Here is an 8853-nt window from a genome sequence, read left to right as displayed (position 1 = left end):
CGGCAATCCTCCTGGCACTAACCGGGGAACACTATATTGCTCTGCCTGTGCCAGGGGACCCGATCCTTGGGGTGGACCAATTTCTGGCGCGGCGTGTTTTGGTGTTTGAAAGCAACCGAGATGCGGTGTTTAGAAAATACGCATGTCAACTGTTCTGACACTCCCGCCACATACAGACTCACCACCGGTTTACACTTAGACAGCTGTTGTCCTTCTCTTCTCTTCGATCAGCTGGTGCACTGTTTGAGCATCATCCTGGCTTTGACAAGTGCCCAGTTAGGATAACCACACTTAACCAGGGCCTGTTTAATGTGGGATTTCTCCCCTTTCCCGGCCGCTGTGTCAGTGGGGACGTTGTCAGCTCGGTGGTACGGCGTCCTGATGACTCCCCGTTTGTGCTCCAGTGGATGATCAGAGTCCAACCTGTGAGAGTCAAATTTTAACAAAGGTTATTTTCTCCAGTTGAGCCACAGGCGTATTGGCCAGCAGCTGCTTAACAGGCCCCAACTGCAGGTACCTTTGCCTGATTCAGTCATTAATTAGAGCAGAATGGATTTGGCTCAGTGATTTTCATTCTCTGTGTGCACAGCTGCTGAGACTGGGGCGGGTGAAGGGTAGATGGCAAGAATGGAGACGGAGAAGAGTCTACAATTCTCAAGGGCCAGGATGTTTCATCTCGACTACTATTATTTTTTTGGGGGGGTGGGGGTGGGGGGGGTTCCACTTACGGTGGAAAGAATTGCGTTTGAAAGACGAACATGAAAACAACTGCTTTTGTATCTCGGTCTACAGCCGAGCCGATAACCTGCTTTTCACCTTTAACGTTAAGATGTTGCCTCTATCCTCTAAGGGGAGAGATTTGGGGGGGGGGGGCTGAAACATTGGAGTGTAGGAGAAAGTGGATTGTAGGTGTGAAGTGAGGGAAAGTGAGATGGAGAGAAAAAGAGAGAGAGGCACAGAAAGGGAGGGCAACAGAGAGAAAGAGACACTTGTTTCATTTTGTCTGATGGGAGGTGTGATTCTGCCCCAGTGACCTTCCCACACAGGCAATATTTATGGCTATACGGCCTCCTCATCCACCTACACAAACAAGCCCTCGGAGACCGAGAGGAGAATAGAGCCATCCGGCATACTGAAGTGTCTGTTGTGCTGCCATAGTCGGGATGCGCCGGGGGCTCTGCTGGATAGACAGCCAACGCTTCCCTCTGTGTGCTCCCCACAGACGGGACCCCCAGACTGGTAAACCCAACGCCCCCGCTCCCAATCCCCTCGCTTTCCCTCTCATAACTGTCTTGTCTGTCAGAGGGAGGAAAAGGAGCGCTCGATTACTCCTTGCCCACGGGGGAGAACTGCAGCTTGTCCAGACGGGTAGTTAAAGAGAAGAATAGCTGCAGTCTGTCTGCTTTTTATTCTTAACAAGGGAGTAAAGATCTGCTTGGAGCCAGGATCTCTGTAAACATCCACTAATCCACCGTGCCCAGTGTATTTGTGTTCGAACCAGTTGATCTTGCTCGGTGCAGTTCACAGACAGGCCTCTATGCCAGGGGGCACATTGGCACACCCCCCCCCCCCCTCCCCACCTCCATCCACACACCCACTCAACCACACACCCACATACACTTGGCAAGCCCCCCAGTCACCCACCCACCCACACACACTTGTTAGAGTACCTGTACTGTTCTGTGGCTCGCAGGACTTTTTTTTAACCACATAATATTCACTGTGAAGCTGGTGAGATGGAGAACCAATTTGAATTCCATTACTTAGTTTTTCCAGTGGTGTGCACACAATCAGCGCTATAGGCGAGCCAAGTCATATGGAGCGCAAAATCTCTGCCGTCTCTCACTTAAATGTGCCCGGCGCTCCAATGACGGTCACTGGTATTTTGCTGGTCATTGTAGATTACAGTTTATAATCACAATTACCATTCTCTACATTTTGAGGACAAAATTGTTTGACTGCACTTTCGTTATCCTTCTATCAGTGTCAGCGTTAGTTCACAGCTACTGCATTTCTTTCTCTGTTGCCTCACAGCAAGAGGGTCCTGGGTTCAAACCCCAGGCCGTCCCAGGTCCTTTCTGTGTGGAGTTTGCATGTTCTCCCCGTGTCTGCGTGGGTTTCCTCCGGGTGCTCCGGTTTCCTCCCACCATCAAAAAGACGTGCATGTTAGGGTTAATACTCCTGCCTGTGCCCCTGAGCAAGGCAATGGAAAAAAGAACTGGAGTTGGTCCCTGGGTGCTGCAGCTGCCCCACTGCTCCTATACAATGGGCTGGGTTAAATGCAGAGAACAAGTTTCATTGTACCCTATAATGACAAAATAAAGTGGCTTTCTAGTTCACAGCCACTGCATTTCTTTCAAATGAAACTTCAACTTTTTCAGCCAACTCGCCAGTCGTCTTGTAACTGTGGGAACTAAACTTTCAGGTGAAAGGAAGCAGCTGGCGACTCCACATGTCTTGGAGGAGGCATGTGGTAGTCTGCACTCTGCAGCCGTCCCCGGATCAGCAGAGGGGTTGGAGCAGCGGGAAACTGGCTGGATACAGTTGGGGAGAAAAAGGGGGGAAACTCCAAAGAAAATAAAAAAATAAAATAGTGTATTTTGAGACTAATTAATTATTTCAGTATTATTTTAAATCGAATTGCTCTTTTAGTTCACCATTAGGGGCTATATTTTATACAAAAATGTTTTTTTTAAATCAAAAAAGTATATTAAAAATATTTTTATTGAAAATATTTTTATTGAATTGTTCCACATGCCCGCATCAATCAATCAGTCAATCAATCAATCAATCAGACTTTATTTGTGTGGCACTTTTCATACAAACAAATGTAACACAAAGTGCTTCACACAATAAAACAATAAATCTCCCCCCTCGCAAAAAAAGTACCGACAATTTTTATAAAAGTATGGACAAGTTTAAAACGGAGTTAGTAAAATAAATAAGAGCCATAAAACTGATTAATAAAAGTAACAACAATCGGAGCAGAATATATAAAAATAGCGAAATATCCAAAACACACACACACACACACACACACACACACACACACACACACACACACACACACACACACACACACACACACACACACACACACACACACACACACACACACACACACTTGCTTTAGGTTGTCCGTCGTGTCCAATGATGACGACAATCCTGCCTCTGTCAGGATTGTGAGTCTTCTTATGGCTGTAAAGCCCAATCCGCGATCCACAATGTCTGCCACAGACAGAACAGGTAAAATCACGGACTGGGGGTGTAGGTGTGGTACTGGCTTCATGTCTCTTCAGACGTCTCCTGGTCCATCGATCACCGTGGTCCTTCTTGAGGTTTTGCACCCCTTGTTGACAAGAGCTGCCGCCAGATGGAGCGTTGGGCGGCAGTGTCTTCCAGCTGGCTCGAGTTCAGGCCGCACTTTTTTATGGTGGTCTTCAGCTGGTCTTTGTACCGTTTTTCTTGCCCCCTGCCAAGCGGCGGCCAAGATGTAGCTGGCCATACAGCACTTTACGCGGTAAGCGCTCCTTTGGCATCCTGATGACGTGGCCTAGCCATCAAAGTTGGTGCTGGGTGACGGTAGCCTCCATGCTGATGCAGTTGGTCTTGCGGAGTATTTCAGTATGGGGCCCTCGGTCACGCCAGGTTATCCTCAAGATGCATTGTAGGCATCTGATGTGGAAGGCCTCAAGCATCCTGAGGTGGTGGCTGTACAGGGTCCATGTCTCACAGCTGTAGAGGAGAGTCCTGATGACAACTGCCAAGTAGACAGATATTTTGGTGTGGAGGCTGAGGTCTTTGTTTTGAAAGACCCTTCTCCTAAGTCTGCCAAAACAGGATGACGCTTGTTTAATCCGGTTTGTCGATGCTGCAGTCGTCAGAGAGGAAGCGGCCCAGGTATTTGAAGGATTCCGCTGTTGCAAGTGGTTTGTCGGAGATGGTGAAGGTTGGTGAATGAGATGGGGGAGTAGATGCCCACTGGCATACTACTTCAGTCTTTGTCACATTTATAGAGCCCCATAAGCCCTTGCAGCAGCTGCAAGGGTAGCTTGTAGTGCCTCGGATGTGTGGGCCACAACTGCACAATCATCTGTGTACTGTAACTCGATGATGTGCTCAGATGCCATTTTTGTGACCGCTTGGAGCCTACGGATGTGAAATAGGTTTCCATCTAGTCTGAAGTCCACAGTAACCCCACTGTCCTTCCTGATTTCCTTGTGGAGCAGCAATGTCACACACAGGAGGAATATGTTAAAGAGAACTGGAGCAAGGATGCACCCCTGACGTACCCCGGTGCACACCCTGAAGGGCTCAGATTCCTGGCCTCCAATGGTCACACGTGCCATCATGCCCACATGAAATCTTTGAAATGATGTTGACGAACTTTCCTGGACAGCCAGACTTCAGGAGGATGTTCCATAGGATGTCCCTGTTGACTGTGTCGAAAGCCTTTGACAGGTCGATGAAGGCTATGAAGAGGTTCTGATGTTGCTCCCTACACTTCTCCTGGAGTTGCCGTGCTGTGAACACCATGTCCACAGTACTCCTATTCCTCCTAAACCCACACTGTGACTCAGGCAACAGCTCCTCTGAGATGGTTTTTACCAGCCTGTGTAGCACGAGTTTGGCCAGGACTTTTCCAGCAACAGCCAGTAGTGAAATGCCACGGCTCTTGCCACAGAGGGACTTGTCTCCTTTGCCTTTATATATGGAGATGATGTTAGCATCCCTCCACTGCTGAGGGACAGTTTCACACACACACACACACACCAAGAACTTAGCTGTAGGCTGTTTTAAAAGTAAGGTTTTTAACCTGCTTTTAAATGTGTCCGTGTGTTAATGGCCTCGGCGTGCCACCGCGGGCACGCGTGTCATAGGTTGCCGACCCCTGGTATAATAGATGCTTGTATAAAATGGCTTACTTTCTATAGAGGACGAATTTGAAAACATCCCCTGAATAACAGAGCTAGTCTCACGCCGTTCCTTTGTCTGAAAGTCTCTGGCAGTGCGAATCCACAGAGGGCTTGCGTTTTTTTCTTTACTAATGAAGACAATCCCATCTCATCTGTCGTCGATTACCCATCTCAATTAACTAATAGGAATATTTGGCACTTGAAAATGTCTTCATCACTCAGAGCTTTCACGGGTTTGTGTTTTAGTCTGTGTCATCAACGGCAATGCCAAATACCATTCTGTTGGAGAGGAGTATCATATGGTAGCGTGGCCGAGCGGTCTAAGGCGCTGGATTAAGGCTCCAGTCTCTTCGGGGGCGTGGGTTCGAATCCCACCGCTGCCAGAAACTTTGAATGGTTTCATTATGCGAATAAGTGTAGAATTACTTTAATAAATGACAAGTAATCTGCACACCCACTGTCCCTGCCAAAGTGCTCTTCTTACCCTAAATTAACAAAGCAGGTTGGCCCTAGAGAAAGAAAGGGTGACTAAAAATTGATGGTTTCAACCCCTGACCTCGACTAGTAGATATAATATGCAAGACTGTGAACCCTAACCTGCACAACAGTGACCCGGTACTCTAATCAGTCTGTGGATATGGATATATGTATGTTTGTGTGTATATATTTGACAGGCATGTGTGAAAAGACTCACTCCAACTGACTTGTGGAATAATGCATGCAGTAGTGTGTAGAGCATGGGGGTCCCTCTGTGTGTAGCAAACCTCTTCTCCAGCTCTGCATTGGACAGAGGAGGTCTCTTTCAGTCTGCTCCCAGATAAGAGAGAGAGAAGACGGGGGGGTGGGTGAAAAAGAGATCCAGCCTCGGGGGGACATCAGGGAGACGGGGCTGAGCTCCATAGAGATCAACCCTGCTTCCCACAGCTCTGCAGGATCGTGAGAAAGGCGGCGAGGGTTGAGCCCAGCTATCCAGAGTGTGGGCTAATTGATTTAAGCTGTTTCTACATGGAGGGGGGCGGGGGGATTTACCTTGCTGGTAATTAACAGTGATTTCTGACAGCACCGCGGCCAGCCAGGCTGGGAGCCCCCACAGTCGGATCTTTACACCGCAGGCAAAAATCCAAAAGTATTTTTCCACCCTGTAGCGCTAAAGATGTTGTGACAGCGAGCCTCATTTGTTGCTGCTTTTTTTGTTGTCGAAAGTTGACGTGAATTGGAAGTGATGTGTCATCATCAGTTTCAAATTAGTCTCGCCGCCGAAGACGTGTAATCAGAAACAGGCAGTCTTGCAAAGCACTTCTGACAAACAGGCCTGTCACGGAGGGGTTTACAGAGAATAAAGCACACAGTAGAGGATTTGAAAGCCAAGATATCCATCCTTTGGTGTGAAGTCCATAGTATTTTATGTGAATATTAGTTTAGAGAAGTCAACAGCAGAACAAAAGATGCCATCGTTACTTCACTGTCCCATTGCTCTACACTACTCTCTAGATATGGAAGAAAACACAAACAGCACATGGCTTCAGATTTAGTTCATCTGCTTGGATAATGAGAAGTTCCACACTGTGCCTGTAGAAAACATACAGGTGACGGGTCGGACCCTTTAGTTGACTGGTTAGCGCAGCCGCCCGTAGTGCGGGAGACCCGGGTTCGCGTCCCAGCTGCGGCGGTCCCCGGCTGCCCCCTGAATTCACTACAGTACATTTGGGCCTACAGTTTTAATGGAGGATTTTCAAGCTGTGCCCATTTTCTCTAAAGTGATGCAGCCCCAGTTTTAATTTAGGCTCTATTTTAAGCCGGCGGACGAAGATAGAGTCGTGGACGAGATGCTTTCGGGAATGTTGCCCTGCTTCTCTCTCAGGCAACGTTTGGCAACGTCTGCCCCAGAATTTAGTTTCACATCTGTGTCCGAGAGATACCCGGTACACCTTCAAGTGTGGCGCACACACAGGGCCGAGCAATGAGCTGTGCAGCTCGTATTTTATATTTCATATCACTTTGCACAAAAGGAAACATTTTTCAAATTGGATGAAAGACGACTGTTGTGACTCTCTGGCGGTGGAGAGTGCTCCTATTATCCCGGTGGTGGTTCGCTGAATGGAGTTGCTGTGCAAGAGCCAAATTGCTGGTTACAATGCTCCATAAATAAAACAGCATCGCGGGCCAAATGAAGGCTTCGGTCTGTGTGGGTGTGTGGGAAACTAATTGCTTGGTATCAAGTGTGACACGTAGGCCGGCTGTCGGGGATATCAGCTGGTAAATGTCACTTTGCAACGTTTAGGTCACACCTACCTCCCCGGCATAGGGCCTCCCTGCCGGGTACCGTGGGATGAAGAGTAGGTACTCAGTGTGTGTGTGTGTGTGTGTGTGTGTGTGTGTGTGTGTGTGTGTGTGTGTGTGTGTGTGTGTGAGTGTGTGTGTGTGTGTGTGTGTGCGCGCGTGCGTTCAGGTGTGCACTTGTCTCTGTCATTCACTCAACAGTTCACTGGCCATATTTCAGAAGGCGTGAGATGGTGACAAGGGAACAATTAAGTCTTTTGTAATCAATAAAAACATGACATTTTGTCAGATTAAAGTTGAACATCTAAAATGGCCTGTTTTTAATCCCACAATTGTGTTTATTTTCTATAATAAGAGTGTCATACGATATCATCCTCGCCTCTCTCGTCTCACATCAAGAAGCCCCATAAGAGCAGTGGGCATGATATGCTCTCCTTATCTAGAGTGGTTGACCTCGGCTCACGTGCTGTGCAGATTTAATTCAATACGCTGCAAAAACAGCACATCTGAACAAGTCCGATGGCTCACAAACGGAATACGTAAGATTATTTGTTGTGATTTAAGAATATCTACTTGGGCTTCTGGGTAGCGTAGCGGTCTATTCCGTTGCCTACCAATACAGGGATCGGCGGTGCGAAGCCCCGTGTTACCTCCGGCATCTCTACAGACACAACTGACCGTGTCTGCGGGTGGGAAGCCGAATGTGGGTATGTGTCCTGGTCACTGCACTAGCGCCTCCTCTGGTTGGTCGGGGCACCTGTTCGGGGAGGCTGGGAGGGAATAGCGTGATCCTCCTGTGCACTATGTCTCCCGGGTGAAACTCCTCACTGTCAGGTGAAAAGAAGCGGCAGGCGAATCCACATGTACCGGAGGAGGCATGTGGCAGTCTGCAGCTGAGATTGGGACCACAGAAGGTCTCCATTCTGTTATCGGGACAGCTTGGAAGAGTGGGGTAAATTGGCCGGATACAATTGGGGAGAAAAAGGAGAGAGGGGAGGGGGGGGAGAATATCTACTTGATTTTTTTTATTTTTTCTGCAAAAGAGCATTTTCTAAGTCAGAGGAGAAAGTGTTAAGTCTAATAATTGCATTATTAATTAAACTTAAGTTATGCTGCAGGCTAGTGTAATATCAGTTCAACTTGTTAGAAGATTTCTAGTCTTCCAGGTACAAACGCAATTTCATCTCGTTCCAAGAAATCGTACCTTGTTGAAATATCAGAGCATTGGCCAATCCTTTCCCCTATTTTGGGGCTTTCCTTACGTGACTATGCTGACTTTTGTCTCAGTCTTGATGTGGAATTGTTGCAATGCAGACAAGACATTGCTGAGACGCTGTTGTAAAATTGGAAAGGGAAGGTGGTCTGAAGGCTTCACCATCTCCCCTGTAGCCGTCTGTCCACCTTGTCCCTGCTTCTCCGGTGTGTCTGTCCTCTGCCATCTGGAAAAGACATCAGTTTTTCATCCCACCGTCTGGAAAAAGACATCAGGTTTTTATCCCACTGTCTGCTGAGAGATGATGGAGATGAACAAGACCTCATCCGGGAGACTTGTCCTAGTGAGCTGCAGCATTATTTCGCTCTCTCTCTCTCTCTCTCTCTCTCTCTCTCTCTCTCTCTCTCCTTCTCTTCACGCACTTTTTTTGGACCCCCCCCCTTT

At 47.9% G+C, this 8853-nt stretch overlaps 1 non-coding gene across 1 annotated transcript; it reads left to right on the top strand.

The window, feature by feature from the left end:
* Nucleotides 1–5217: 5217 nt before the first annotated feature.
* trnal-aag (transfer RNA leucine (anticodon AAG)) lies at nt 5218–5299 on the top strand. The gene has a single exon. It is a non-coding gene; the product is annotated as a tRNA-Leu (tRNA).
* The last annotated feature ends 3554 nt before the right edge of the window (nt 5300–8853 follow it).

This window comes from Lampris incognitus, chromosome 16 (genome assembly GCF_029633865.1).
Source record: "Lampris incognitus isolate fLamInc1 chromosome 16, fLamInc1.hap2, whole genome shotgun sequence".
NCBI classification, from domain to species: Eukaryota; Metazoa; Chordata; class Actinopteri; order Lampriformes; family Lampridae; genus Lampris; species Lampris incognitus.
Note: the sequence above shows the minus strand (reverse complement) of the source record. Positions and strands in the feature narration are given on the sequence as shown.